The sequence below is a fragment of the Bos taurus genome, chromosome 6 (assembly GCF_002263795.3).
Source record: "Bos taurus isolate L1 Dominette 01449 registration number 42190680 breed Hereford chromosome 6, ARS-UCD2.0, whole genome shotgun sequence".
NCBI lineage: Eukaryota > Metazoa > Chordata > Mammalia > Artiodactyla > Bovidae > Bos > Bos taurus.
In genome coordinates this window covers 26,932,929-26,958,810 of record NC_037333.1, presented here as the reverse complement: position 1 = coordinate 26,958,810, position 25,882 = coordinate 26,932,929, and the positions used below count along the sequence as shown (strand labels likewise).

At 36.6% G+C, this 25,882-nt stretch overlaps 1 protein-coding gene and 1 pseudogene across 1 annotated transcript in view; one reads left to right on the top strand and one right to left on the bottom strand.

Annotated features, from left to right (window-relative positions):
- STPG2 (sperm tail PG-rich repeat containing 2) overlaps positions 1-25,882 on the bottom strand; it is a 636,117-nt gene that overhangs the window by 54,279 nt on the left and 555,956 nt on the right. The gene's annotated exons all lie outside the window — the stretch shown is intronic.
- Positions 4,924-5,783, top strand: LOC782904 (protein AMN1 homolog; annotated as a pseudogene).

Below are 25,882 nucleotides of genomic sequence, written 5' to 3'. Positions count from 1 at the left end.
TATTGCCATTACTTCCCAAGTATTAAGGATAATCCAAACAGAAAAAAACCATATGCAGGCAGCTTATACAATTCTGACTACTTGCCAATTTGACCTAAAAATGATAGAAATTAATTATATAGAACTGTTGATAAACATGACCTTTACTGCATGAAAATTACAATTATTTCACTACAGTATTTAACATAACCAGTAACTTAAAATGTCAATTATTTAGCATTATTGATCAGGTTACATAAACAAAATGTGTAGCCATATAAATGCTCCAGTTAAGTTCTAATACAACAGGAAAAGCAATACTTTCCTAACACATCATGTTTTCCAAATTATAAGAGATCATTTATAAAAAAAATCTGATAGAGAAATATATGCCTCTTTTATTTAAAGTCTTCAATTTAAACAAACATACATTTCTGGTAATCTCTTTGTTAGCTAGTTAAATTAATTTGAGGACCATAAAGAAGGTTGAGCCCTAAAGAATTGATGCTTTTGAACTGTGGTGCTGGAGAGGATTCTTGATCTCAAGAAGATCAAACCAATCAATCCTAAAGGAAATCAACCCTGAATATTCATTGGAAGGACTGATGCTGAAGCTCCAATACTGTGGTCACCTGATGCGAAGAGCTGACTCACCGTAAATGACCCTGATGTTGGGAAAGATTGAGAGCAAAAGGAGAAGGGGGCGGCAGAGGATGAGATGGTTGGATGGCTCAATAGACATGAGTTTGAGGAAACTTAGGGATACGGTGAAGGAAAGAGAAGCCTGGCGTGCTGCAGTTCACGGGGTTGCAAACAGACACAACTTAGTGACTGAACAACAAATGTTACACTCATTACTTTGAATCTGTAATAAAAGATTGTTACCCCGTGTTAGAACTTTAAAATATTTTAGCGCTATAAACAGTAATACTCTAAGAATCCATGGCCCATTACTTTGTTTTCTTTAGGCAAAACTGCTAGCATGCCGTTGTATGGTATGTCTGTAAGGGAAGTGCATATTATTACAAAACATTGATAAGGAAAACACGAATTGCCAAGCTATCACTATAAATTTTTGCTTTCTTACATAATCATGTACATATTTTTCTGATTCCTATATTTTCTGTTATTTATTCCATTTCTCTTATTTCATCAATATAATTTATCATTGCTTAGGTATAATTTTAATGATGAACAGTCTGGGAGCCAGTTCTCCTGACCATGTGCTAGAATGGGAACAGGGAGAAACAGCTATAGATAGCACTTACTAAATGAACCCTGGAGAAAAATCAGAATCCAATAGACCTCTTTACTTTCCTAAAAATGAGGGTATAGAATTAGAGCATATGTTCATATATAAATGAATTTTAAGAAAGAAATTCTCAATTTAGTATTGGTGAGTCTTCCATGGGCTAAGCACTCTCAAACAAAGACTAAGTTTTCATTTCTGAAATAAACCATGCTCCCCACCTTTAACTGGTGGACTTTTTAAATTGCAGAGACTGTGCTCATAAGGAGCAATGCTGCTTCAGTGGGTGAAGTATTTTTGAAGGTATATGTAATTTTCACGTAAGATATTAAGTTCTTTTTTAATAGTACTCTTAGAATTTTGGTTTTTATTTTGTATGGAGGTATAGCTGATTAACAAATGTTGTGATAGCTTCCAGTGACCGGCAAAGGGACTCAGGCACACATATACATGTATCCATTCTCCCCCAAACTCCCCTTCCATCCAAGCTGCCAATGTTAATTGAGCAGAGTTCCATGTGCTATACAGTAGGTCCTTATTGGTTATCCATTTTAAATATAGCGGTGTGTACAGGCAACTATAAGTTCACCCTCTAAGTCTGTGAGTCCCTTTCTGTTTAGTAAGTTAGTTTCTATCATTTCTTTCTAGATTCCACATATAAGGGATGTCATACAATATTTCTCTTTCTTTGTCTGACTTACTTCACTCAGTATGACAATCTCTAGGTTCATCTGTGTTGCTACAAATGGCATTATTTCATCCTTTTTAGCAGCTGAGTAATATTCCACTGTGCAAATGTACTACATCTTTTTTTATCCATTTCTCTGCTGATAGGAATTTAGGTTGCTTCCATTTGTTGGCTATTGTAAACAGTGCTGCAATGAACATTGGGGTGCTTATATACTTTTGGATCATGTTTTTCTCCAGATATATGCATAGGAGTGGGATTGTAAGGTCATATGGTAGCTCTAATTTTAGTTATTTAAGGAATCTCTATATTGTTCTCCATAGAGGCTATACCGATTTACATTACATTACTGTTTGTGGATGTTTGATGATAACCATTCTAGCCAGTGTAAAGGGATATCTCATTGTAGTTACTCCTAGAGGAAAACATAGGCATCACTCTCTCTGACATAAATTGAAGAAATATATTTTTTGCTCGCTCTCCTAGAATAATGCAAATAAGACAAAAATAAACAAATGGGATCTACTTAAACTCAAGCCTGAATTGGATGGAGCTAAAATAAAGATGTAAACATCCTAACTCATCCATTGAAATCTTCTTAAAAGGCCAGAGCAGTGGCTGTTCGGTGCTGGAGCGACCATGAAGAGATACCCCACATCCAAGAAAGTATGGAAAAGCACTAGACCATTCAGGTATAACATAAATCAAATCCCTTACAATTATACAGTGGAAATGACAAATAGTTTCAAGGGATGAGATCTGACAGAGCACCTGATGAACTATGGACAGAGATTTGTGACATTGTACAGGAGACAGGCATCAAGACCATCCCCAAGAAAAAGAAATGCAAAAAAGGAAAATGGCTGTCTGAGGAGGCCTTACAAATAGCTCTTGAAAGAAGAGAAGCAAAAAGCAAAGGAGAAAAGCAAAGATAAAACCATTTGAATGCAGAGTTCCAAAGAATAGCAAGGAGAGATAAGAAAGCCTTCCTCAGTGATCAGTGCAAAGAAATAGAGGAAAACAATAGAATGGGAAAGCCTAGAGATCTCTTCAAGAAAACTAGAGATACCAAGGGAACATTTCATGCAAAGATGGGCACAATAAAGAATAGAAATGTTATGGACCTAACAGAAGCAGAAGATATTAAGAAGAGGTAGCAAGAATACACAGAAGAACTATACAAAAAAGATCTTCATGACCCAGATAATCACGATGGTGTGATCACTCACCTAGAGGCAGACATCCTGAAATGCAAAGTCAAGTGGGCCTTAGGAAGCATCATTATGAACAACTCTAGCGGATGTGATGGAATTCCAGTTGAGCTATTTCAAATCCTGAGATGATGCTGTGAAAGTGCTGCACTCAATATGCCAGCAAATTTGGAAAACTCAGCAGTGCCCACAGGACTGGAAAAGATCAGTTTCATTCCAATCCCAAAGAAAGGCAATGGCAAAGAATGCTCAAACTACTGCACAATTGCACTCATCTCACACACTAGTAAAGTATTGCTCAAAATTCTCCAAGCCAGGCTTCAACAGTACATGAACTATGAACTTTCAGATGCTCAAGCTGGATTTAGAAAAGGAAGAGGAACCAGAGATCAAATTGCCAACATCTGTTAGATCATCAAAAAAGCAAGAGAGTTACATAAAAATATCTACTTCTGCCTAATTGACTATGCCAAAGCCTTTGACTGTGTGGATCACAACAAACTGTGGAAAATTCTTAAAGAGATGGGAATACCAGAATACCTGACCTGCCTCTTGAGATCTCTGTATTCAGGTCAGGAAGCAACAGTTAGAACTGGACATGGAACAACAGACTGGTTCCAAATTGTGAAAGGAGTACATCAAGGCTGTATATTGTCACCCTGCTTATTTAACTTATATGCAGAGAACATCATGAGAAATGCTGGCCTGTACGAAGCACAAGCTAGAATCAAGATTGCTGGGAGAAGTATCAATAACCTCAGATGTGCAGTTAACACCACCCTTATAGCAGAAAGTGAAGAACTAAGGAGCCTCTTGATGAAAGTGAAAGAGGAGAGTGAAAAAGTTGGCTTAATACTCAACATTCAGAAAACTAAGATCATGGCATCTGGTCCCATCATTTCATGGCAAATAGATGGGGACAATGGAAACAGTGGCAGGCTTTATCTGTTGTGGCGGTGGCGGGGGTGGGGGGGGCCTCCAAAATCACTGCAGATGGTGACTGCAGCCATGAAATTAAAAGAGGCTTGCTCCTTGGAAGAAAAGTTATGACCAACCTAGATTTAAAAGCAGAGACATTACTTTGCCAACAAAGGTCCTAGTCAAAGCTATGGTTTTTCCAGTGGTCATGTATGGATGTGAGAGGTGGACTATAAAGAAAGCTGAGTGCTGAAAAATTGATGCTTTTGAACTGTGGTATTGGAAAAGACTCCTGAGAGTCCCTTGGACTGCAAGGAGATCAAACCAGTCCATCCTAAAGGAAATCACTCCTGAATATTCATTGGAAGGACTGATGTTGAAGCTGAAATTCCAATACTTTGGCCACCTGATGCAAAGAACTGACTCATTGGAAAAGACCCTGATGCTGGGAAAGATTCAAGGTGGGAGGAGAAGGGGACGATAGAGGATGAGATGGTTGTATGGCATCACTGACTTATGGACATGAGTTTGAGTAAGCTCCAGGAGTTGGTGATGGACAGGGAGTTCTGGTGTTGCAGTCCATAGGGTCACAAAGAGTCGGACATGACTGAGCTACTGAATTGAACTAATTTCAAAAGCTTTTGCACAGCAAAGGAAACAATAAACAAAATAAAAAGACAACCCACAGATTGGTAGAAAATATTTTCAAATGATGTGACCAATAATGGATAAGTCTCCAAAATTTACAATTAGCTCATGACACTTAACAGCATCAAAACAACCCAATCCAAATAGGTCTTCTTGGGCAGAAGACCTAAACAGACATGTATACAAAGAAGACATACAGGTCACGAGGGACTACGCATTGCGCTGGAGGCGGGAGTTGACAGACGGTCTCTGGCTGAATCTCTGCAGCCCCGGGACCCTGGAAGAGGCTCCGAAGGGCAGCCGCGATGCCCAGCCCTCAGCGGGTCAGTCAGCTCCCGGATCTATGCCTTTGGTGCTTCATGAAGGATATTTCTAGATATATCACAGACATTAAGCCTTTGCCACCCAACATAAAAGATAGACTCATCAAAATTATGAGCGTGCAGGGGCAGATAACAGATTCAAACATAAGTGAGATTTTACATCCTTTAGTCCAAACTCTAGATCTACGAAGCTGTGATATTTCAGATACTGCTCTCCTGCACCTGTGTAACTGTAGAAAACTGAAGAAATTAAATTGAAATTCCTCAAAAGAAAACAGAATTTCCATAACTTCAAAAGGAATAAAAGCTGTGGCTTCATCTTGTTCTTACCTGCATGAAGCTTCTTTGAAAAGATGCTGCAATCTCACTGATGAAGGAGTCCTTGCTCTTGCACTCAATTGCCGGCTGTTAAAGATCATTGACTTAGGAGGCTGCTTAGGTATTACTGATGTGTTCTTGCAGGCATTAGGAGAAAACTGTGCATTTTTGCAGTGTTGATTTTCCAGCCACTCAGGTATCTGACCATGGTGTGGTTGCACTTGTTAGTGGACCTTGTGCCAAGAAATTAGAGGAGATTCATATGGGGCATTGTGTGAATCTGACTGACAAGGCTGTAGAAACTGTCCTTACTTGCTGTCCTCAGATATGTATATTACTCTTCCATGGATGCCCTCTAATAACAGATCATTCACGAGAAGTCTTGGAGCAATTAGTAGACCTGAACAAACTAAAGCAAGTGATGTGGACTGTGCATTGATGCTCACTGAAGCTTAGCAAATCTATGATCTTCATACTACTTTCCCTGCAAACAGTGGTCTCAGAGATTGGCTTTCCAATAGTATGATTTATGCTTTGAAGTTAACCTGGCTTTGCTTTTATTTTAATAGTGCTTTTATTTCTATATATAAGTTCGTTGATGAGTGAGTGTTCTTGAAATGGCAATTATAGCATGCCCTCTGATATATTGGGGGAGGGTATTGTTTTCTTCTTAAATAATAATGTTTTTAAGTTACCTGTTTCCCCTGGAAATTTCCTTCTAACTAGAAATTTGAGCTGCTATAAGAGATATTTATCATTGTGGATAAACAGGAGAATTCTAAGTTATTTCTAAAAGCATAGTTACCTTCCTAGCTGTTTTCTGGCTACTGCCTTCCAAAGTATTTAAATGTCCACTGGCCAAAAAGCAAAGCTGAATATCAGGCCTGTATATTCTTCACAAAAATTATTATTTCAATGACACAAAGAAATGTAATAGTTTAATGTCATAATCTCAGATATCATATCTTAGCATTTGAGTGATACTGAGGCCTTTGCCTGGCCACTTATTTCATTGATTTTTATGGCTACTTTCCCCCAATACATGCTATTCATCTACAAAATTTCTTCCTTAAAAACTGCATTCAAGAATGTGTTCAGTTCAGTTCAGTTCAGTCGCTCAGTCGTGTCCAACTCTTTTCGACCCCATGAATCGCAGCACACCAGGCATCCCTATCCATCACAAACTCCCAGAGTTCACTCAGACTCATATCCATCGAGTCACTGATGCCATCCAGCCATCTCATCCTCTGTCGTCCCCTTCTCCTCCTGCCCCTAATCCCTCCCAGCATCAGAGTCTTTTCCAATAAGTCAACTCTTCGCATGAGGTGGCCAAAGTACTAGAGTTTCAGCTTTAGCATCATTCCCTCCAAAGAAATCCTAGGGCTGATCTCCTTCAGAATGGACTGGTTGGATCTCCTTGCAGTCCAAGGGACTCAAGAATGTGTAAGAATGAGTAAATATGAAATAGCATCACAAAGGTTGTATCCTGAAGCTCTACTGGTTTCACATTGTAAAATAAACAGCAGAGGTCTTAGTTTGCAAATGAAATATATTACTATCTATAATCACAAAATTCTCTAAAATACACCATGCTTAAACGATCCCCAAATTCACCATATTCCCTATGCCAAAAGCCTTTGTCAGTGGGACCTTCTTGCTGCTGCTGCTGCTGCTGCTGCTGCTGCTGCTGCTGCTACTGTGTCGCTTCAGTCGTGTCCGACTCTGTGCGACCCCATGGACTGCAGCCTACTAGGCTCTTCCATCCATGGGATTTTCCAGGCACGAGTACTGGAGTGGGGTTCCATTGCCTTCTCCAGGGACCTTCTTAAAGACTTCCTATTTTAACTGTGATACTGTGAATAACAGGGAAAGTATGGTATGGTAGATTACTTGGAGATACATAGAGGGACAGGTTTACATATTCAACTCTACTTCTTCTCCTTACTATCACCTACTTTATAAATGTGCTGTTTATAGTGTATAGTGTACAAGATAGTGTATTACCACTGCAAAGGTGGTACACATGTGTGTATGTATAAAATGGGTAAGGCCTGTTCCATCTATGAAATTTCTCTAAAGACAAATTCAGTAAGATTTAATATTGAACACCTAACCAAGTCACTACCTTTTTCCCCTTTTTAAGAAACTAGTTTCAAGATCTAAAGTGTCAGATTTTTAAGGTTTATAAAGGACTTATCATCCTAAAAAAAAAAAAGAAGAAGAAAAAGAAGACATACAGATGGCCAAGAGGTACATGAAAGGATGTTCAGCACCACTAATTATAAGAGCTTTAATAGAAAATCCATTTGTGGTGGTTCCCTGGTAGTCCAGTGATTATGACTGAGCTTCCAGTGCAACAGGCACAGGTTCCATCCTTACTGGGGATCTAAAATCCCATATGCTGCAGGATGCACCCATGAAAATTTCAATTTGCTTCAATTTTTATATTATTCAGTTTATATTTTTTACATTTTTAAATGTATGTTTAATGGGAGGAAAATTGCTTTACAATGTTGTGTTGGTTTCTGCTGTACAGAATCACAAAATCAGTCATAATCATACATAAGTCCCTTCTGTGTGAGTCTTGCTCCCCTCCCCACATCCAACCTCTATAGATCATCACAGAGTGCCAGCCTATCTATTTAACACCCTACTCCAGCACTCTTGCCTGGAAAATCCCATGGATGGAGGAGCCTGGTAGGCTGCAGTCCATGGGGTCGCTAAGAGTCGGACACGACTGAGTGACTTCACTTTCACTTTTTCACTTTCATGCATTGGAGAAGGAAATGGCAACCCACTCCAGTGTTCTTGCCTGGAGAATCCCTGGGGCAGGAGAGCCTGGTGGGCTGCCGTCTATGGGGTCACACAGAGTCGGACACAACTGAAGTGACTTAGCAGCAGCAGCAGTGCATATATGTTGATACTACTTTCTCCATTCATCCCACTCGCTCCTTCCCTGACTGTGTCCAAAAGTCTGTTCTCTACATCTGTGTTTCCATTCCTTCCCTGCAAATAGGTTCATCAATACCATTTTCTAAATTCCGTATTTATGTGTTAATATATTTCTTTTTCTCTTTCTGACTTACCACACTCTGTATAACAGGTTCTAGTTTGATTAACACTAGAATTGACTCAAATTCATTCTTTTTTATGGCTGATATTTCACTGTATACATGTACCACAACTTCTGTATCCATTCATCTGTCAATGGACATCACTGTTTCCATGTCCTAGCTTTTATAAATAGTGTTGCAGTGGACAGTGGGTTACATGTGTTGTTTTCAATCATGGTTTTCTCAGGGTATATGCCCAGTAGCGGAATCACTGGGTCATATAGTAGTTTTATTCCTAGTTTTTAAGGGAATCTCCTTACTGTTCTCCATAGTGTCTGTATCAATTTAAATTCCCAACAGTGCCAGAGGGTTCTCTTTTCTCCTCTTCTCTAGAACATTTATTGTTTGTAGACTTTGATGATGACCATTCTGACTAGTGTGAGGTGATAACTCATTGTAGTTTTGATTTGCATTTCTCCAATAATTAATGATGTTGAGCATCTTTTCATGTGTTTATTGGCCATCTGTATGTCTTTGGAGAAATGTCTGTTTATGTCTTTTGCCCATTTTTTGATTGAGTTATTTTTCTGATATTGAGCTGCTTATATAATTTGGAGATTAATCCTTTGTCAGTTGTTTCACTTGAAATTATTTTCTCCCATTCTGAGGGTTTTCTTTTAATCTTATTTATTGTTTCCTTTGCTATACAAAAGCTTTTAAGTTTAATTAGGTCCCATTTGTTTTTGGTTTTATTTTCCATTACTCAAGGAAGTGGGTCAAAGAGGATCTTGCTGTGATATATGTCCAAGGGTGTGCTGTCTATGATTTCCTCTAGGAGCTTTATAGTTTCTGGCCTTACATTTTAAGTCTGTAATCCATTTTGAGTTTATTTTTGTGTATGGTGTTCAGATGTGCTCCAGTTTCATTCTTTTACATGTAGCTGTCCAGTTTTCCCAGCACCACTTAATGAAGAGGCTATGTTTTCTCCATTATATATTCTTGCCTCCTTTGTCAAAGACAAGGTGCCCATGGGTATGTGGATTTATTTCTGGGCTTTCTATCTTGTTCCATTGGTCTATATTTCTGTTTTTGTGCCTATTATGCAGTTTAGTTAAGAGAAATCTCATAAAGATCTTATTTAGCATTTGAGAAGACGTTTTTGTCACTGAGAAGCGATACTGCTGAATGTTGCTGTTATTTAATTATAAAGAGTTTTTATAAATCACAAACCAAATGCTTTCATGGATGAAACAAAAGAAAAATGCATAATCATATGGTTTAGGAAAATGTCACTCAGATTCTCAGTAAAATCTACAGCTGCAAAAATAAAAAGGAAGACTGAACAAAAATATAATGGTCTTGGAACTTGCAACAAATAACTGCACATTTTAACTAAAATAAGAAACAGAGAAACAAAAACATGCCAATGGTGCAGATTGCTGGTTTATTTTTAATATTGCTTCATTTTTAAAAATAAAGTATACAGACTTCCTGTAAAGATAGAGGATTGAAACAGTACTGGGGGAAAAAAAAAAAAAAAACCCTCACTCCTTCCGTATTTAACAAAATGAAGGAAAACAGTAAAAAATTACAACAAAATTCACCAGCAAGACCTAAACTATGAATGGGATACAATGAGATGCCCAAACTAAAAAATGTATCACTCCTTGCCCCATCTCCCTCAAAGAAATTAATATATACTTAGGAAATGAGGACTTAAGAAAATCCTGCTAATTCTCATTATACTTTCTAATTTTGAGCAAAGCTTACTCGAGTGACTCATCAGCCCTGGGAAAATCAGGATAAACCCAAGAAAGTACAAACATTAACAACTTCTCTGATGCAGGACAAAATCAGCAGAGTGAGAAACTATCACCAGGAATTTCTATAATCCAGGATATCATGTTGAGTTAAGTAAAAGATCTAAAAACTATGGGAGTTCCACACCTCTTTAGTTGGGATGAGTGAGCCCTAACATGGCAATTAATAAACAATAAGAGAAAGAACCCAGGTTGCACAGCATGGATTATAGTGAGCTATGGCTGAGACCTAGCCCTTGCACAGTTCACTTGCTCATTCTTTTCTTTGTTCATTTTACCACACTTACTTGAGGATCTATTCAGTACTGCTTCAGGTACTGAAGAAATGGCAGTAAACAAATCAGATAAAAATATTTAGTTTTATGAAGTTTACATTATTTAGAGAGTTATTAAAATCAAAACTCAAATATGTCTATAGCGTATTAAAATGTGATTAAACATTAAAGAAGAGACATGGAGAAGTCCTTGGGGGAGAAGGGTTCCAATTAATACAGTAATCAGGGAAGTCCTCTGTGAGAAGGTGATAAATGAGGAAAGACTGGAAGGAATTGAGAATGAACCACTGGACAGGTGATGTTGAGATTCAAGGCATCAGAGATAGCAGGTACAAAGGCAGGCCTGAGGAACAGCCAGAAAGACAGTGCCACTCACATGGAGTGAACCCGGTGGAGGTTAGTAGGGGATGAGAAAAAAGAGCAGTTGGGTTGGAGCTAGAGGCAGGTATATTGCATAGGACCTTATATCACTCTAAGTTAAGTATTTTCGCTTTTACATAGAATGAAAAGTAAAGCATGGAGTGTTTTGAACAGATGGGAGATTTAGTCTAATTTATATTTTAATTAGCACAGTCTGACTACAGTCTTGAGAATAAATGCTAGAAGGAGCAAGCAGACACGCAAGGAGACCCATTAGGAAGTTACATCCATCAGTCAGAGAAAAGTTGATGACAGTGGTAGCGCCAGAAGTTTTAGAGCAGTTGAAATTCATATATATTCTGAAAGGAGGGTCAATAGGGGTTTCTGACCGATTACATGAAGGTGAGGAAGAGATGAGTCAAGCCAGAAGTTTGGCTTTGGATATGTAAATTTTGAAATGCCCACTAGACTTCCAAGTGGGGGTTTGATGATTGAAGCTTAGTGAAAGAGCCTGACTGGATGGAGGTAAAACATGAGACCTCATCAACATAAAGATAGCATTTAAAGCTGTCATCAAGGCTCCGAGATAAAAAAAGAAGTTGAAAAGTAGAGCCTAAGAGAACTCCAACTTTAATAAAATTAGGGAGATCAGAAGGAACCGGAAAAGGAAATTGAAAATGGGTGGTTAGGGAGACAGGATGCTGTCCTATATGTTAAGCATCGAAGTTTCAAGGAGGTGAAAGTGAAAGTCACTCCGTTGTGTCCGACTCTTCGCAAGTCAGACTATACAGTCCATGGAATTCTCCAGGCCAGAATACTGGAGTGGATAGCCATTCCCTTCTCCAGAGGATCTTCCCAATCCAAGGATTGAACCCCTGTCTCCTGCATTACAGGTGGATTTTTTTACCAGCTGAGCCACCAGGGAAGCCCTTCCAGGAGGATTGAGTGCTAAGTGCCATGTCAAATGCTGCGAACAGGTAAGATACAGACCGAAAATCTACACCGTATTTAACCACATGGCCGTTCTTACTGGCCATGACAACAGTGGCTTCTGTATCGTGTAGAGTAAAAGCCTACTAGATACAAAAGAGAATAACAGGAGAGGAGGTGGGGAAAACAAGTCCAGAAAATGTTTTAAGGACAGTTATAGTAAATGGAAACAGAAAGATGCAACAATGATTGGAGGGGAAAAGGGATCAACCAATCACTTTAAAAATGCAATATACCAGAATCTGATGTTGAGATGGTCTAAAAGAGAAAAAAAAGCCTGATGAAGAAGAAGGAAAGCAGAATTGCTGAAGAGATGCCTTTGAGTGAAGGAGGACCTGATCTATTAATAGTACATGATGGAGAGAGGAGGACATAGGTGCAGGAAGAGTTCATAAATACTACTTAATATGCCAATACAAAAAGTGTATAGATAAGAATATTTAGCCTTTAGATAATAGTAAAATAGAGAAAATACTCTAAAATGTACAGAAGTGTCAAGGATAATTCAATCACATGAAGTCAGAGAAAATAAAAGATCTGAACAAAGCTGCCCATTTTAACATTTCTAAAAAATGAAAGGAAATAGCCTATACAAACTATACAAACATATTCTAATAGGAAAAAAAGAAAAAGTATTAGAAGGGAGAGAGATGCAAAATAAAAACATAATTTGAAACATAATATAAGGACTAAAAGCATATTCTCAAGAACAATATGAGAAAAATTTAATAGAAGAAATTAGAAATCAATAAGGTGACTCACAAAGATAAGATGAAAGACAACAAAATTTAGAGCCAAAATACTCAAATCGAATGTACAGATTAGAAATATTAAGAGTCAGAATTAATAAAAGCCACATCAATGACTTTAGAGAATACTTGAGGTAGTTATAAAAAATTAAGACAAAATAGAAACATATTAAAGATTCTCATTGGGAGATGCTGATAAGCAGACACTAAGATGATCAAATATATGGATAATTACTCAATAGAAATCTGGTAAGTTGAATTTTAAAAACTGAAGACATGTATTGTAGTAACATTTCTCGGAATAAATGAAGAACTGAATCTAAAGATGTTACACTATATACCAGAAAGGACTTTAACATTCAGAAATGACACTAACTCTGGTTAAACTTATTCTGTGTCCATGATAAAGAGTTCCTCAGGCAAACAGGCAGAAAATTCAAGTCAACTTCAAGGAGAAATAAATTTAAGCTAGTCTCAAATTTCATCACCACAACACTCAATACCAGAATTCGGTCAAATGTTGTTTTCAAATTAAAATTTCTGATGGGGAAAAAAATGTATGAGTGAATATTATTATTCCCCAATGAGTCGCTTTTTGGGTATAAACGCAAATGCCAAACACTCTAATATATGAGATAACATATATGAGTTCATGGATGCTCAAAAATTAACTATTCAGTGTTGAAATCCACACAGCCAAAAGATGAGTCAAAAGTCAAGAATTAAAATTTAATGATATAGCTATGATTATTTAAAGATGACACCAAATGTTGAATTCACTTAGTGCTCTAGTACATACCTGCTAGAAAAATTAGGGTTGTAGGGGAATATATATTATAAACCCTGACCAAGAAAAACAGTATTAGCATCAAAATAATTAAAATGAGAGGAATGGAAAAAAGCAGAGCAGGCAGTCATTACATGCAGAATAAGTTGAAACATGTAGTTAAAAACATTAAAAAAAAAAAAATTAAAAAAAAAAAAAATTGCTGTGTTCTCCTCCATTACACGGTCAGCAGCAGAGATCATGTCTATTTTGCTTTTGTGTTGACTACTTCTCTCCCTCACTCACTCTCTCCTATTGATGTTCAAAAATCTATTTTGAGTTCACTGAAAATAGGAAAGTTGTTATAGTTAATTTTTATTATTTTGTGTTCATTTGTAGCTGAAATAATTATTTATAAGGAGATATTTCTTTATATTATTTGGTTACCAAGGATATAATTCAATTGTGAAGTGAAGTGAAGTCACTCAGTCGTGTCCGACTCTTTGCGACCCCATGGACTGTAGCCTACCAGGCTTCTCCATCCATGGGATTTTCCAGGCAAGAATACTGGAGTGGGTTGCTATTTCCTTCTCCAGGGGATCTTTCCAACCCAGGAATCGAACCCAGGTTTCCTGCATTGCAGGGAGACGCTTTACCCTATGAGCCACCAGGGAAGCCCTTGTAAATACTTTATTCTTTCCTTTTATGTACCTAGTTTTCAGGATGATAAGATTCCTAAAATGCTAGAGCGACATAGACCACAGAACAGTGTCTAAAGTTTCAGAATTTTTACCCACTAATTTTTTAAAATTGTCATGGTAGAAGTATTTACAGAAATTGTCAAATGCTATGAACAGAACTTATAGATAATATATTTTTAATAATTTAGATGTTTCCAAAGATAAGACATGGTTTTCAATATCTTAAAAAATATTCATTTGAAAACAGAACAGCAGGGAAAAAGAAAATATATTTCAAAAATGTATCATTTAGTCATAACTGCCACTAATATTCTTGTGTATTTATAAGTTTTTAGTATGTATGGTTTTAAAAATTAAAATGCAGCTTATAATTGTGTTTTTCATACTTTATATTGCAACACAAATTTCTCCCTATAAGCAACATTTGAATAAACTAATACACTAAATGGAAATAGTGTATACAATTGTTCTGAATTTGTTGGGTATTTAAATATTTTCAAAATATGTACAGTTATACAAACTTATCTGAGAACATGCTTGTGTACTTTTTTCTTCCTATTTTATGATAATTTCCATTAAATGTATCCTAGATTTGAATTATATAGGAAAAGAATATTAACTCCTTTAAGATTATTGCATGTAGGTAAAACTGGTCTATATTTTACATTCAACAGATTCTGGTTTTGGTTCAAAATTATACTTCTCCATTTAAATAAGCTTAAAAAATCTTGTGGTGGGGTAAAAAAAGAACATTATTGAAAAATGAGAAAACCTGAAAAAGTACCCGTGGAAAATAATGTGAGAAAAAATAATTATCTTTTAAAATTTTAAGCTATGTTACACATAACAAATTATTACATTAAATAGAAAAAAATATTAAATTTTCTATTCTCCAGGATCTTAAAATCTGAATGTTCTCTTTTATCAACCTACACTGGTCATTGGAGAGGAAAATAATCCAAATCATGTACAATGCAGCAGATTAGTAATGAAAGTGCTTACATGGAATTTCCTAAGGGATTGTTAAAATTGTAAACAAAATAAACAGAAAAAAATATGAGTTTTTAAAGAGAAACCTTTTACTTTCAAATAACCGTTGAATGCCAACAGAAAAAACTATTACGTCCTGGGAGTGATTTAATATCTATTGTTATATGTTTTTGCTTTTTACAATTCTGAAAGTTATTGTTGTCAACATGTTAAAGCAATGCCAACATTCATAGGAATTAGTCTTGCCCAAAGTAGCACAGCTAAAAAATGGAAGTCTGAAGCCCACACGCAAAAGGACAGTCACAAATGGTGACATACTCCAGAGGTATGTCTTCATTTAGATAACCTGAGTTGGACATGTAGTCTACTGCTGCTAACAAAACAAGACAGCACATAAGTACCAATCCAAGCAGAGCCCAAAGCATTTACTCAGGATGATCTCAAGGCATGCAAAGGACCCCTCTCCCTAAACAGCATTGCTCCCGTTTTCACAATGATTACCCTCAGGTGAGCTTTGCTTACTGTCGCCCCTACAATGACTAGCAACAGCAAATATGTAATCAAGATACTTATCTAACCCAGAAGTTGAAAATAGAAGTTGATAGTCCTTGACATACGATTTCTGGGGATAAGTTATTGAAAGAATAATTGTTGAAAAAAAAAAGGGGAAACAACAACAAAAGAAAAGAGTGACTCAAGTACAGAGGGGTTAGGGTGAGAAGGCAGATTGAACTGGTTACGTGCTGGATGAGGCAAAAGCCCTAAGTTCTTGGTGGCACTGTTTGGAGCACTGTGCTTTGAAACTGCGCGCGGTAGTGTTCTAATGATGCGTTATCTGTTGTGAATATGGAACTGCAGCAGCTTGTCTATAATAACTGCACATATTTTGAATAATATTTTGCTTATCGCTCATCTTAAAATGTAAAAATCAGCTAACCATAGATCAGTACTATTGTGCACCTCCACGTGGCATTTTAACTAGATGGTGACCCTGGAGTTGTGTAATGAGCAAATCCTACCTTAGGTTGTCATGCTCATTTTGAAGAGATTTTTATATAAAATTGACTAGCTACTAGTTTTACAGGTATTTTCTCCTATCATTGTTAGCAATTATATACTTGTTAAAGACAATATGTTTAGTGCAGCAAATGAAATATTTCCTAGCATCTGGAACACATATGTTCTGTACAGATTGTTCATTCAACACACTTAAAAAAAATCTCTATCATGTTCCACACAATCAGGATACAAAAAAAAAAAAAATGAATAAGACACTCTCATGGTCCTTGAGAAGCATATTAACTTGAGTATCAAACTTCAAATCACATAGCTAATTTACCTTGTTCTGATTAGATATTCACCAAACTACCTTTCAATTATAATAGTTTCTCTCATGGCACCTAGAGAGAAAATGTGCTTACTGCAAGACTCAAGTGTCCAGTTCCCTGGATAGTTGTATTTCTTACCATGAATTTATAGACTGGTGCCTTGATTATAATTAGGCTTTGCAAGGTAGTTTTCCTTATTTAGTAGTACCTTTAGACATTACAGTTCTTATTGTAAATTGATATTTGGGTTTTATATGTCTGTCTCCTGAGCTTGGTTAACATAAGTTTTCCCATGAATTTTACATGTCTTTGGTGTACTAGAAAATAACAATTTATGAAATAGAATAGCTGACTCGGGCTTTGGGAGATGGTAGATTTACTAGGGTAGTGCCATGTTTTAGAATCTCCTGGGAATTACCCATCTTGGCTTCCCTAGTTAATCCAACTCTTCCTTTAGATTAGTTGAACCAATTACATATTTGATAGTAAACAAGTTAAAATATGAGGTTAAATACTAGTGTTTCTGAACCAATTACAATTCATGCATATGAAATTATAACTAAACAACTTGATGTTTTCCTCTTAAATATTGATATATTTCTTTGAATAACTATCTACTAAAAGCACATTTAACCAGCTGCTTCCCCTACCCTACCACCTATAATCCAGAGAAGCAGAAACCATAAATATAGGCAACATATTTTTGAATAATTCCTGGGTCAAAAAAGTCAGAGTGCAAATTAGGTAACATTTTTAACTGAATGATAAAGAAAATGCAATATATCAAGAAAGCATCAACTCAGTATTACTGAGCTACTCAAAATAGTTTGCTGTTTTCCATTTCATTAACTAGTGTTTTTTAACAAGCATGTCTATTCTATATATTCAAAAATTTGAAACTGTGTTTTATAGGCTATTAACAAATCACTTAATTCAAAAGAAGATAATATTTGGAATAAAAATAATGTAAGAAGCTTTATAGAAAGTGCTTCAAATCTGACTTCTTAGATATTTTTAATATCACATTATCACTCATTAATCCCTTATGATTTGTTTCCTTTCTTAAATAACTAGTGAGGAATTTTGTTAAATTAACAAAAAGGTTTTAGTAGAAAAAGATTGGTAGTTACAATTTGACTACATTAGGGATATAAAGCTAAGAAAATATTCACCAATTAATTTCAACTCATGACAAAATTTTAAGAAGGCTCAGATGTAAGGTTACATAATACTGAAAAAGTTTCCATTTGAAATTTTAAGATGAAACTTTACTCCTCCTTATGAACTTTAGACATTCAATCTGTAAAATTAGAAATGATGCACTAGATTTTAATTAGGTTCAGACAAATCTTACAAGAAACTGTAATAGTGTCTTGCTTTAAAATAAACCATAAAGAACAGTGAAGCTTCATTAGCACATTGTTCAGGGAATCATAGAATTTCCTAATGAGAAAGAAATGTGTGATCAAGAATACTTAATTAGAATTTGTGTAATTACAATATTAAAAAAAAACCCTGAAAACTAACCCTTATGTAGGTGTTAACATTAGAAAGTTACTCATAGTTTGTGATTTTAAATCAAGAAAAATATGCACTTTTAGCATTACATAAGGACAAAAATATATAAAACTTTGCTGTGGTCTTCCACACTTCTGTCACATGGTAAAGAGATGGAAAAGGGCAGGAGTTTGTGCTACAGAATTACAAATATCATTGTGATAGTGTTCTCCAGGTAAAAATGTTATGCAGATGATTATCAGAATTAAGTCTTCAAAATTTAAGAACACTGCAACTTTAGCAAGAGTTTTACCTATAAACATTGTCTACTCAGAGCAGAGCACTTCACTGAACTCTATGAAAGATACAAAGTGGAAGTTCTATGTTTACCAGGGTAAAATGATAAACTATTGTCAGGGCCAAAATTACATCTTTGGCACAAGATTACATATCAGATGGGAGATAGTTATGGATACTGGAACTATTTACATCAAGCTATTTTAAATATTTCAGATGACAACTAATTCCAAACATCTAATAACCTGTGTCCTAGAATGAGTATAATTGCCAATCATTGATTTGTTCCACATGTATTCACCTTCCATCATTCATAGGCACATGCTGGGGACATTGACTCTAGAAACCCTACAGTCTAGGCGCAGAGACAGAGAAACACAACCAGTATCCCCTATCCCCTGCACACACATATAGACACAGAGGGGATCATTGTTATCAAATGAGAGAAGTATTATGACAAAGATAAGCAGACAGTATCAGGATGTTATGAGAACCCTAGGAAAGAACAGACAGCTTCAGATTCTTTATCGTCTGAGCCACCAGGGAAGCCCAAGAATATCGGAGTGGGTAGCCTATCTCTTCTACAAGGGATGTTCCTGACCCAGCGATCCAACTGGGGTCTCCTGAATTGCAGGCTGATTCTTTACCAGCTGAGCCACCAGGGAAGCCCAGATAAGAGTGCGGAGCTTCCATTTCTTCACAGCATCTAATCAGTTGCCAACGTTCACACTACAACAACTAGTAAAATGAGTAAAACAGATAACTTGAAAAAGAAACATTTTTAAAATATATCAGAGTATTGAGGAAACAATAAAGAAGAGACAAACTAAAATACCAAAGTGGTGAGTCTTTTCTCAACAGGCAATCACCATCTGTTTTCTTCTCTAGGGCATCTGGGTATGATCTGCAGATCAGAGTAGGATCATACAAAGTGACTTTACTGGAATAAGAAGAAACCAGCAGAATAATCAGTGGGCATGTAGATCCAGTGTACCTGTTCAGAAACTAGACAAGTCACAGGGTAAGTGGCTGGTTTTCCACATCAGGTGTAAATGGACAAGGATGGTGCTGGGCCTGAAGGAAACAGTGCAGTCTTTTCCATCTTGCTGTGTTTGTGAGGCAAATACTAAGAAGCCACAGTCCCATCACACATGCACATCTGATATATCATGAAGCTTTCTGGGGCAAAACACCAAAGCTAAATCTCCTGTAGTCTTTCATAGCTAAGGAGACAAAAATCTACCAGGCTTTCAGTGAAAAGATTATCAGGGTCATGTTCAAGAACAGGGATGAACCAAAGATAAACTGAGAGTTAACTCAAATTGCAACCTAAACTTGATCCTGCTCAGTCCTGGACAGGATTGAAGTGATTAGTCTCACAGGTAAACCTATCCTGTTGGCAAATAAATTATAGAGCTAAAACTTATCTTATATACAAGGTCTGATATACAGTAAAAAAATTACTGTCATGCAAAGGAGCAGGAAATCGTGATCAATAGTCAGGGAAAAAAGTAAACAAGTATATGAGCAAGATAGATGAATAATGATTCAGATACTGAGTTATTCAAGATGAATACTAAAATATCAGTGTTATTCATAATTAAGGAAAAGACTGAAAAATTTCATGAAAAAGTTAAAAATTGCTATAAAGTAAGCATCAAGTAGGCATTTAAAAACTGTACAAGCACAATATCTGAAATTTAAAGCTCACTGAATGAGGTTAATAGAAACTTTCTATAGTAAACTAAAAAACAGGTCAATAAAAAATTTGTAAACTGTAACACAGAAAGAAAAAAGCATGGCAAGAACAAAGTAGAGTACAACACACATAAGGAAATAGCAAAGGTCTAACATACTTGAACTAGACTACCCACAAGAAATGACAGGGAAATTGTAGCAAAATCAATTTTTTATTAGATAATGACCAAGAATTTTCTAAAACTGATCCACATTATCAACCCATATATTTAAGATCATTGCATCACAAGCAGAGTAAACAATATGAAGACCATAACTAACCACATCAAGGGTAAGCTGATGAAATACACAGATTAAATTATAAAAGTAGTAACATAAAACTGATAACCAACTTATCAACAGAAGTATATAAGTCAGTAGAAAATGTGCTAAATTCTGAAAGATTTAAAAAAAAATTCCAAACTAGACTTTAACCCAGTGAAATATCCTTTAAAGATAAGGGTTGGAATCAAAGTATTTTCAGACAAGGAAACGATAAGAGAATTAGTCACCAGCTGAAATAATTGGTTACAATATAAAAAAAGTACACAGCAAGTTTCTCAGGCTGAAAGAAACACATGACCTCAATGGAAAGATGAAACTGAAGGAATGAAGGGATGAATGAAGAGCAAGCACTAGAAAAGGTGATTTTGTTGATATATAGAAAAAAGATTGACTTTTTAGAACAACAATATTATTTGTCTTGTGGATGTACATCACAGAAAGCAAAATGTCTGAGCAATAGTACGAAAGGGACGAAGGGGCTAAATGAACCTAAAGTGAGGCGCCAGGCCTCCCTGTCCATCACCAACTCCCGGAGTTCACCCAAACTCATATGCATCGAGTCGGTGATGCCATCCAGCCATATCATCCTCTGTCGTCCCTTTCTCCTCCTGCCCCCAATCCCTCCCAGCATCAGGGTCTTTTCCAATGAGTCAACTCTTCGCATGAGGTGGCCAAAGTATTGGAGTTTCAGCTTCACCATCAGTCCTTCCAATGAATACCCAGGACTGATCGCCTTTAGGATGGACTGGCTGGATCTCCTTGCAGTCCAAGGGACTCTCAAGAGTCTTCTCCAACACCACAGTTCAAAAGCATCAATTCTTCGGCACTCAGCCTTTTTCACAGTCCAACTCTCACATCCATACATGACCACTGGAAAAACCATAGCCTTGACTAGACGGGCCTTTGTTGGCAAAGTAATGGCTCTGCTTTGAATATGCTATCTAGGTTGGTTGTAACTTTCCTTCCAAGGAGTAAGCGTCTTTTAATTTCATGGCTGCAGTCACCATCTGCAGTGATTTTGGAGCCCCCCAAAATAAAGTCTGACACTGTTTCCACTGTTTCCCCATCAATTTCCCATGAAGTGATGGGACCAGATGCCAGTGTTTTTAGGAAGTGCTAATAACACTAACTTAGGAAGACTCTAATAAATCAAAGTTGTATATTAAAATCTACAGCAAAAGCACTAAAAATGAACACAAGAAAAAACAATAATAAACAAGTAAATTAATTAGAAAATATAATTAAATACAATGAATATAAATATAATTAATGTTCTTTATAAGAAAGAGGGAAGAGAGAAATAACAGCAAAAAGTACATGGAAGAAATAGAAAATATATAGCAAGATGACATTAGTATATATTAGCAAATATATTACCTACTGCATCAAACCTAAAAGTACTAAAAATACATTAAAAGAGATGGAAACTAACATAAACCACTTGCTGTTTACAAGAAACATGTTTAAAATATGAGCACACAAAAATGCAAGTAAAAATGAAAAAAAATGCCACAAAATTAAAGTGTGGATATATTAATATTTAACTAAGATGATTTGAAGATAAAAATAATCACGAGATAAAAAAGGAATAATTCATAATGATAAAATAACTCCAATAAGAAAATAGTCCTTCAGTTCAGTTCAGTTCAGTTGCTCAGTCGTGTCCGACTCTTTTCGACCCCATGAATCACAGCATACCAGGCCTTCCTGTCCATCACCAACTCCCAGAGTTCACTCAGACTCACGTCCATCGAGTCAGTGATGCCATCCAGCCATCTCATCCTCTGTCGTCCCTTCTCCTCCTGCCCCTAATCCCTCCCAGCATCAGAGTCTTTTCCAATGAGTCAACTCTTCGCATGAGGTGGCCAAAGTACTGGAGTTTCAGCTTTAGCATCATTCCTTTCAAAGAAATCCCAGGGCTGATGTCCTTCAGAATGGACTGGTTGGGTCTCCTTGCAGTCCAAGGGACTCTCAAGAGTCTTCTCCAACACCACAGTTCAAAAGCATCAATTCTTCGGTGCTCAGCCTTCTTCACAGTCCAACTCTCACATCCATACATGACCACAGGAAAAACCACAGCCTTGACTAGCCGGACCTTTGTTGTCAAAGTAATGTCTCTGGTTTTGAATATGCTATCTAGGTTGGTCATAACTTTCCTTCCAAGGAGTAAGCGTCTTTTAATTTCATTTTCTGTTTAATGATAATGAGATGTAAAGTATATAAACAAAATTTTACCAGGGGAATAAGGAGAAATATATATATCTACAATCATAGTGGGAGATTTTAATGCACCTCTCAATAACTAGTACAATAAACAGACAAAAAAATAGTAACACAATTGAAAATTTGAAATACATATTTAACCAAATTGATATAACTGACATATATAAAAAATTATGCACAGTATCTTCAGAAGAGAAATTATTTTTCAACTGCACCTAGAACATTTGCCAAGATGTATCTATCATTAGAATATCATTTGCCATACGTAAGACAGTAATGGTCAAAACAAAATATACAGAAAACGAAGCAGTTAAACCATTCATATGCATACCTTGTTAAGAAGTTGTTTTAAACCTGAGATTGTACAAGGAACAATTAAAACTTTAACAATTATATGACAATCAGATCTGTACTTTGAACGTTTCAAACTGGCATAGTTTGAATACTGGATGAGAAATGTGCAAGACCAAAGGTAGTGAGCTTGTATAGCAGGCCACTATAGTAATCTAGGTGAACAATAATAAGACCATGAGCTAGAAAAGGAAGAACGGGCAGGAAAAAGATGATACAGATTTAAGAGATAGTGAAAGTAAAGAACTTCCAGGACTAAGTGACTGGCATTAATAACAAGGAACAGAACTGTAGGTAATGGAGCATATGGAGAGTGAATGGTGAGATGGGGTCACTTTAGCATGGAACATGCTGTCCTTGAAATCCCCAGCTGGAAATGTTTAGTGTGAAATTCAATATGTAGTTGAAGCACCTGAGAAAAATGTGACCTGGGATAAACAGATTGGGATTTACTGGTAGCAGTAGCCATGCTAGTGATTGGAGCATCTGAAAGGACTAAAGAAAGAGATTGAGAAGCGGGGAGGAAGAAAGTAGGAAGAGGGGAGGCAGGGGACAAGGAAAAGGAAGAGAAGATAAAGGAAAAAGGGGAAGGATAGAGGAGTGGATATAAAGAGGAAAGGGAGAGAAAGGAGTGTCCTCATGGTTTAAAAATATGAATAACAGCTATCACCTATTGAGGGCTCAGCATGTATCAAATGTGATAATAGACTCTTTAATAATTAAAAAAAACTGATCCTTAGAACATTATGGGTTAAATATGATTACTATCTACTTCAAAGAAAAGAAAACTGAGTTTAGAGAGATTAGGTAATGTTCCCAAAGTAACCCACATATTAAATAGTACAATAGGGATAATAAATCCAGATATTTCTGACAAGTTTCATGAAATCAAACACTATGCTGTCATGCCTGCCCAGTCTGTGTCACAAAGGTAAGTCAAGACAGACAAGTACAAATACAGAGGAAGTGGTCACAGTGGCCCATAATGAAAAAAATCAAAATCAAATCAGACAAAAATTACAAAGTAAGAAACAATACTTCAAAAGCTGTTCTTTTGATTCTGTATTTAAGAGTTCACAGGTGCTCTTAACAGCTGCCACTGGGTGGTAGAAGATAGAGTACAATAGGCGGAGGCATCATAGAAGGTAAACAGATAGAGACAATATAGTTGGACTCTGCTTTAGAGCCTGAACACAAAGAAAGGGAGACTGAGAATAGTTAATGCGTCAAGGAAGGACATCTTGATTTTGGTCCAACTATTCTTGGAATCATAAATATACTGGATGCTGAAGGGAATGTCAGCAGCTGGAGAAGTTAAAGAAATAGGAAGAAGAGGATAATTGAATTAGGGAGTATTCTGAAGAAATGGGACAGAGGAGATTGATGTAAGTATGACAGCCATGGAGACAGATGAAAGCTAGCCTCAAACCCAAGGAAAGATTTTCTTTTTTCTCTGAGAGTGGATTTCCAAAGTGTCTATAAAAAATGAGTTAAAGAAATTCTTCCTGATCCTTTCTTACAGAGCAGAAAAAAAGTGAGCTGCATAATTTATTTACAATAAAAATATTTTTCATACAGTATGTGACTTAGTTTTATTTAATGGTACACAAAACTGAGTCACTCATATTTATCCTTATAATTTCTTTGCTTCAAGAATAGAGGCTTAAATACGTGAAGATACTATTTGTAGATATTTGAATACAATTTAAAGTTCCACTTCTTCATGGTAGTTGGCTCAAAGTTTTTTCCCAGCCTTCAATTATATTTTGTACTTTCATCTTTTTTATTACTGCCAAAAGTGATATACACAGTCAAGCCTGAATTCCTTTACTTGTAGTTTCTCTCTCCTGAACCTATCATTACCCTGCAAAATCTCATTTAAGAGAGATGTGTGCTGTTTATTTTTATACATTCTTAATGCAGATGACACCACCCTTATGGCAGAAAGTGAAGAGGAACTAAAAAGCCTCTTGATGAAAGTGAAAGTGGAGAGTGAAAAAGTGGGCTTAAAGCTCAACATTCAGAAAACAAAGATCATGGCATCCGGTCCCATCATTTCATGGGAAATAGATGGGGAAACAGTGGAAACAGTGTCAGACTTTATTTTCTTGGGCTCCAAAATCACTGCAGATGGTGACTGCAGCCATGAAATTAAAAGACGCTTACTCCTTGGAAGGAAAGTTATGACCAACCTAGTTAGCATATTCAAAAGCAGAGACATTACTTTGACAACAAAGGTCCGTCTAGTCAAGGCTATGGTTTTTCCTATGGTCATGTATGGATGTGAGAGTTGGACTGTGAAGAAGGCTGAGCACCGAAGAATTGATGCTTTTGAACTGTGGTGTTGGAGAAGACTCTTGAGAGTCCCTTGGACTGCAAGGAGATCCAACCAGTCCATTCTGAAGGAGCTCAGCCCTGGGATTTCTTTGGAAGGAATGATGCTAAAGCTGAAACTCCAGTACTTTGGCCACCTCATGTGAAGAGTTGACTCATTGGAAAAGACTCTGATGCTGGGAGGGATTAGGGGCAGAAGGAGAAGGGGACGACAGAGGATGAGATGGCTGGATGGCATCACCAACTCGACGGACATGAGTCTGGGTGAACTCCGGGAGTTGGTGATGGACAGGGAGGCCTGGCGTGCTGTGATTCAGGGGGTCGCAAAGAGTCGGACATGACTGAGTGACTGAACTGAACTGAACTGAATGCATTCTCTTTAACTATGATGGCTGAGGATGAAGCAGGGCTGAGGAAAATAGTCACTAACTGGAATATCTTATCAAAAAGTTTATAAAATGTTATGAATAGTAACATTATAACATTGTCTTTTAAAAAGTATGTATATTTAAGTCCAAGGTCTCAGTGAAATCAAGCTAAGTACAAAATATTCAGAGACCTTTGGACAAAACCAAAACTATGTGGAATGCGATCTCCCTAAAGTGAGTGTGAGGCATGACTAATAAGTGCTTTGAAGATATACAGTCATAATTAAGTAAACTACAAATCTGTTTTGTTGTGGTATGGAACACTTTCAGAGATGAAAATCTTATAGGAATTTACACGACTGTAAATCATGGCCTTAGTAAATCTATAAGGTTGCATTATTATAAGTAGTTATGGATATTAAAG